Source organism: Tachyglossus aculeatus, chromosome X4 (assembly GCF_015852505.1).
Source record: "Tachyglossus aculeatus isolate mTacAcu1 chromosome X4, mTacAcu1.pri, whole genome shotgun sequence".
NCBI lineage: Eukaryota > Metazoa > Chordata > Mammalia > Monotremata > Tachyglossidae > Tachyglossus > Tachyglossus aculeatus.
The window spans coordinates 55,715,417-55,721,584 of NC_052098.1; positions in this window are offsets into that span (position 1 = coordinate 55,715,417).

The window sequence follows — 6,168 nt, forward strand, 5'->3', positions numbered from 1 at the left end:
CTGACTGAAAATTCCTACAATGACAGCTTTTAGCAAATTATAGATTTAGGACAGGACAGTGCATTTCATCTAATCAAAGCATTCCAAACATCCTAAAGGGCCTGCATTTAAATAGCCTGCTCATTGTTCGAGTCTGTTTTCAAGATATGTAGGTGGTTGAGAAGGGAGGAATGAATTATAATAATAATAACAATGATGGCATTTGTTAAGCACTTACTATGTGAAAAGCACTTTTCTAAGTGCTGGGGAGCATACAAGGTGATCAGGTTGTCCCACGGGGGGATCACAGTCTTCATCCCCATTTTACAGATGAGGTAACTGAGGCACAGAGAAGTTAAGTGACTTGTCCAAGGTCAATTATAAATTGTAAATATAATTAAAAATCAAACAAAAGTTCAAAAGATTTGCTATAAAAATAAAAAAACAAGCATGGAGATTGATGCAAGAGACACTAAACATTAATTTGTTTTTGATGATGACTCTACCGATGCTGAGATATTTTTCTGGGCCCTCCCCGATTACGTTCTCATTCATTCAATCATATTCATTGAGTGCTTACTGCATGCAGAGCACTGTACTAATCGCTTGGAAAGTACAATTCCCTTTAATTGTCCATCTGACTCTCTCAACCCCCTGAATCTAGCTAAGAGTTAGCTCCTAACTGATTTGTATTGTTAACCCTCACTCCTTCATGGGTGGGCTGCCTAAGAGGCCACCAAAATTTAGTAGCCCTATTGGTGGCCCCAGGTGACTGCCTGCCTTGACCATCCCTAAAATAGGCTCTGCACAAATGGCCATCTAGCTAGTTAGCTTCATTTCTCCCTCTCAGTTATTAAAATTTTCTGTTGCTCTGGAGAGGTGTATTATGTGGGAAAAAAAACAGCCTTTCTTGATTGAATCACTTCTTTTAAGAGACTTTCTAAGGTGATGTGACCTCAGGGGGATAATTCAAAAGGTTCCCATTCCCTCGTAGGAACTCACAAACCAACACTCACTTGAAATTCATTCTCCCGAGTCCACTACAGAACCACTTTTAATAATGCATCATCTTCCACACTGGGCTGCAAGAATAGGATTTGAAAAGCCTTTGTTGTCATGGTGCTTGATTCCTGCTGCCTCTTATTGTTGAACAGCATATGTATTATTTTCCCTGCTCTCAAAAAAACTCTGCAAATAACTTTGCAGGTAAAGAGGATTTGGCTTCAGAAAACCTTTGCTCAAGTCTTAGCCCCAACTTTCAAGTCTTCAGACAGCTCTGCTTTAATTTTGTTACCTGAAAAGCCTGGAAGAAAGTAAAATTTGGCAAAAATGAAGTAGTACACATGGTATGTGTATCACGTATATTTGCAGATAGTGTTTAGTGAGTGCCTCTCAGCATGATAACCTAGTACAGCCCACAGTAGGTACGCAAATGCTGTTGCTGTTGAAGGCTCACATGTAAATTAGTTTCTGGTGTTCATTTCAAAGGCACTTTGTGTCTTCTAGTTGTCAATTTGCTACAAGCACAGAAGTTTCAAATGATCACTAATTCTAATGGACCCTCCCAACAGCTGGGGGAGTGAGCGTATCCCAAACCAAGAGCCCCACCCATGTCCCCAGGAGTATTGGAGGAGCTGCAACAGTCTAAATAGAGATCCTACAGCCCTGAGCTAGGTCATTTGAGAATTCTGGTGGTCTTGTTTTTTTTAATGGTATTTGTTAAGCACTTACTATGTGCCAGGCACTGTACTAAGGACTGGGGTAATACAAGATAATCAGTTTGGACACAGTCCCTCTCTCACATGGGGCTCAAAGTCTAAATTGGAGGGAGGAGGATTTAATCCCCATTTTGCAGATGAGGTAACTGAGGCACAGAGAAGCTAATTGATTTGCCCCAGACCACACAGCAGGCAAGTGGCAGAGCTGGTACTAGAACCCAGGTCCTCTGACTCCCAGACCTGTGCTCTTTCTGTGAAGCAATGCTGAGTCCTTTGTCAGGGAATCTTTGATCCACCACTCTACCCGCAAGGAAGCCCTTCAAATCTCTACAGGGTGAGGGCAGTAGCTGGTTTTCATGTTAGAACTGCATTAGGGATTTAACGATTCCCTCCCCATGCCCCCCATCCCAATCCCAGGGACAGAGCTGTGATTCCCACCCCACTTACCCCATATCAGATTTCTAGACCTTTCCACCAGGGTCTCTTCTAACTAGGAGGGGACAGTAGTTACAAGCAAAATGCTTTGAAGCCATTGTCAAAGAGCTATAGCCCCATTTCTCCTCCTCCTTTCAAGTGATCAGGTGTCTGACCCAATGTCAAAGTCTTTATGAAAGTGGAATACAACCTTTCTAAAAAAAATTCTTAAGGTTTGTCACATTCACCAATTATACATTGATAATTTTTGAAAGAGCTTTCTAGCTTAGGAGTTTGAGAGTAGGGTAGCAAGCAAATTATTTAATGGCTCTAGATTTTGGCAATCAAAAATTACTCATGTCATTTATAATTCAAATCAGTACAGTACCTGTACATTATGTACCCTGACCTTTTTTGTTCTGTTAATACTGAATGAAAAGCATTGAGTTATTTTCATTCTACTGTTCCAAAGATATTAACATCTTCATAATTAACCCCATGATTTTTTCAAATTATTCATGGTTACATGCAGGGACTAATTTTATTTTTCTTTGAAAGTGGTAATAAGACCCAAAATCATAAGAATTATTGGCCTGGAGATCCTGCTTTTAACCTTCAAAAAGTTGCTTACATTTTTCTTTCTCCTCCCTTGAGGAGAGGCTCACCAGTCAGTCAGTCAATTGGATTTATTGAGAGCTTACTGTATGCAGAGTACTGTACTAAGTGCTTGGGAGAGTACAATATAATAAAACAGATAAATTCCCTGCCCACAATGAGCTTACACTCTAGAGGAGGAGATAGACATTAATATAAATCAATACATTACAGATATGTACATAAATACTGTGGGGCTTGGAAGGGGGAATAATGAAGGCAGCAAGTTGGGGTGATGCAGAAAGGAAGACCTCTAGGATGAGATATGTGTTTAATAAGGCTTTGAAGGGGGAGAGAATCATTGTCTGTTGGATATGATGAAGGAAGGCATTCCAGGCCAGAGGTAGGATATGGGTGAGAGGTCAACAGTGAGATGGACGAGATAGAGGTAGAGTGAGAAGACTGGCATTAGAGGAGTGGAGTGTGCAGGCTGGGTTGTACTAGGAGAGTAGCGAGGTGAGGTAGGAGGGGACAAGGTGATTGAATGTTTTAAAGCCAGTGGTAAGGAGTTTCTGTTTGACATGGAGATGGATAGGCAACAACTGGAGATTCTTGAGGCATGGGGAAACATGGCCTGAACATTTCTGTAGAAAAATGATCCAGGCAACAGAGTGAAGTATGGTCAGGAGTGGGGAGAGACAGGAGGCAGGGAGGATTGTCAGTAAATGCTATTTGGATGTCTCCTGGGTGCAGAGCACTGTACTAAATGCTTAGTACAATCAGATAGAAATCCTCCCCAACCACAGGTCATACGAGGTGAACTGACCATGGCCTCTTTTCAAGGAATGAGCAAATTCCCAAATAGATGATGGCCCAAAATATCCAGACACACTTCAGGCATATCCCAGACCATCCAAAGTCACATCAGAAGAGAGGAAGCCCATCTTTAGGGCATAACCTGGAAGGGGTAAGGGATGTTGGAGGGTGTAAAATGAGGTCAGGAAGCAATGGTCTTGACTCTGTGGACCGGAGTTGACTGGTCCCTACACCAGTGTAAAGACCATCCAGAAAACTGCACTGAAGTGGATCTCTAGATGGGTCATTAAGAGATAATGGATTGGTAATTCTACAGGGGCAATGGGTGGGTTCTTTCCCTTTTGGGGAGGGTTCTCTTACATGAACCCTGGTACTTTGCTGACAAATGGCAGTTGTGATCAAGAGGTGGTCCAGTAATTAACAAGCCATTACAGTTCAAGAAGTTCTGCTTAAACTATATCCGAGTTGCTGCATTCAAAGTCATCTCTTTCTCCTCTGGCCTCACTGGAAATGTAAAATAGTTGTTTATGGTTAGACATTCAGAATAACTTCATAAATACCATGTCCTATTTGTGAGAAAGTGTGAGCTCTGTGCAGAACAGGGACAGTGTCTGATCTGATAAGTATCCAGCCCAGTCTCTCCTATGAATTGATGCCTTATTGTTGCCATAGAGTTTGTGTATGCTGATGAAGCTTAGAGCTATGCCATATAGGGCTACCCACAATGGAAAGGTCTAAGCCGAAGCGTCAGACAAAGTCAATTCACCTGTGCTGGGCAGCAGCAGCATGGGAAAAAGTCAAAGGTGGATGATCAAGTGATCAAAAAGTTGATAAAAGACAATGGCAGAGACTCAAGTTTTTACTGCATGGAAGAAGGCAATGGTAAACCACTTCCATATCTTTACCAAGAAAACTCTATGGATACACGTACCAGAATGACGTTATGACAGAAGGATGTTCTGAAGAGGGTGTGTCCATGGAGTTGCTATGGGTTAGAAATGACAGCATTTGAAGAGATCTATCCCACTGCTTAGCTCCTAGTCAGTGCTTAATAAATACCACAAACATCACATGAAATTTTGTCCCTTTAAGAGGTAACAGGAAGGTTGAAACAAGTGATCTCATTGGGTAGTCTGTAATCAGAAAGCCCTAAACAGTCTGCTAGTGATAGGAGAAAAAGACAATTCCTCCTCCCCCTCTAGACTGTAAGGTCAATGTGGGCAGGGAGCATGTCTACCAACTCTTGTTATATTTTCCCAAGTGCTTAGTACAGTGCTCTGCACACAGCAAAATAATAAATAGTAATAAATATGATTGATTGATTAATTGACAAGTCATAAAGAGAACCCAAGGGATTTGATTCCTCTCTCCCCTTTGAATCAGAGAGGTTGTTCTGATTTACTATTTTAAAAAGAAGTTTCAGGCACTTAAAAGTCGAGAATCCACTTAAAAGTCAGGCACTTAAAAGTCAGAAGTTTCAGGCACTTAAAAGTCGACGTTTTGAGAAATTTCTTGTGTTAATAATAATGTAATAATGTTGGTATTTGTTAAGCGCTTACTATGTGCCAAGCACTGTTCTAAGCTCTGGGGTACATACAAGGTAATCAGGTTGTCCCACATGGGGCTCACAGTCTTCATCCCCATTTTACAGATGAGGGAACTGAGGCCCAGAGAAGTTAAGTGACTTACCCAAGGTCACAAGGCTGACAAGTGGTGGAGCTGGGATTCGAACCCACGACCTCTGACTCCAAAGCCCATGCTCTTTCCACTGAGCCACGCTGCTTCCCCCAAGCAATAGAGATGGTAGTTGATGCCGTGGGAATGAATGAGTTCTCCAAGGGAGTGGGTGTAGAATGGAAGGGGACCCAACACTGAGCCTTGAGGGATTCCACAGTTAGGGAGTTGAGGCAGAGGAGAGAGAGAATGAGCAGCCAGAGAGACAGGAGGAGAGGGCAGTGTCAGTGAAGCTAAGGTTGGATAATGTTTCCAAGAGAAGGGGGTGGTTGACAGTGTTGAAGGCAGCTGAAAGGTTGAGGAGGAACTGGGTTGAGGAGGAGGAGGAGGTTGAGTAACTGGTTGAGGAGGAACTTGGTGTTACTGAGGAACTAAGTACAGGAACTTCCTCTAACAGAGTGCATGTGAAGGCTAGAGACCATCTTGACCTGCTGCAGGAATATGGACCACAAGATAACAGATAAGCAAGATATGAGAAACAGCATATCCTAGTGGATAGTGCACGGGCCTGGGAGTCAGAAGGACCTGGGTTCTAATCCTGGCTCTACCATGTGTCTGCTGTGTGACCCTGGGCAACTCATTTAACTTCTTTGTGCCTGTTACCTCATGTTTGAAATGGGGATTAAGACTGTGAGCTCCATGTGGGACATGGACTGTGTCCAACCTGATTATCTTTTATCTACTCCAGCGCTTAGAAGAGTGTCTGGCACATAGTAGGCACTTAAATACCATTTTTTTAAAAAAGATGAAAATTATGGGTTCTAACTGTGAAAACTGCTGAGTTACTTTTTTTGCGCCTGAGTGTGATGTCTGGTATGGCCTCACCTCTCCATTCCACCATTACAGTTCCTACAGGGCATAGCCCTCTTGTTACTACGCTATGGTGGCCAGATTTCCTCTGCTACGGGGTTAA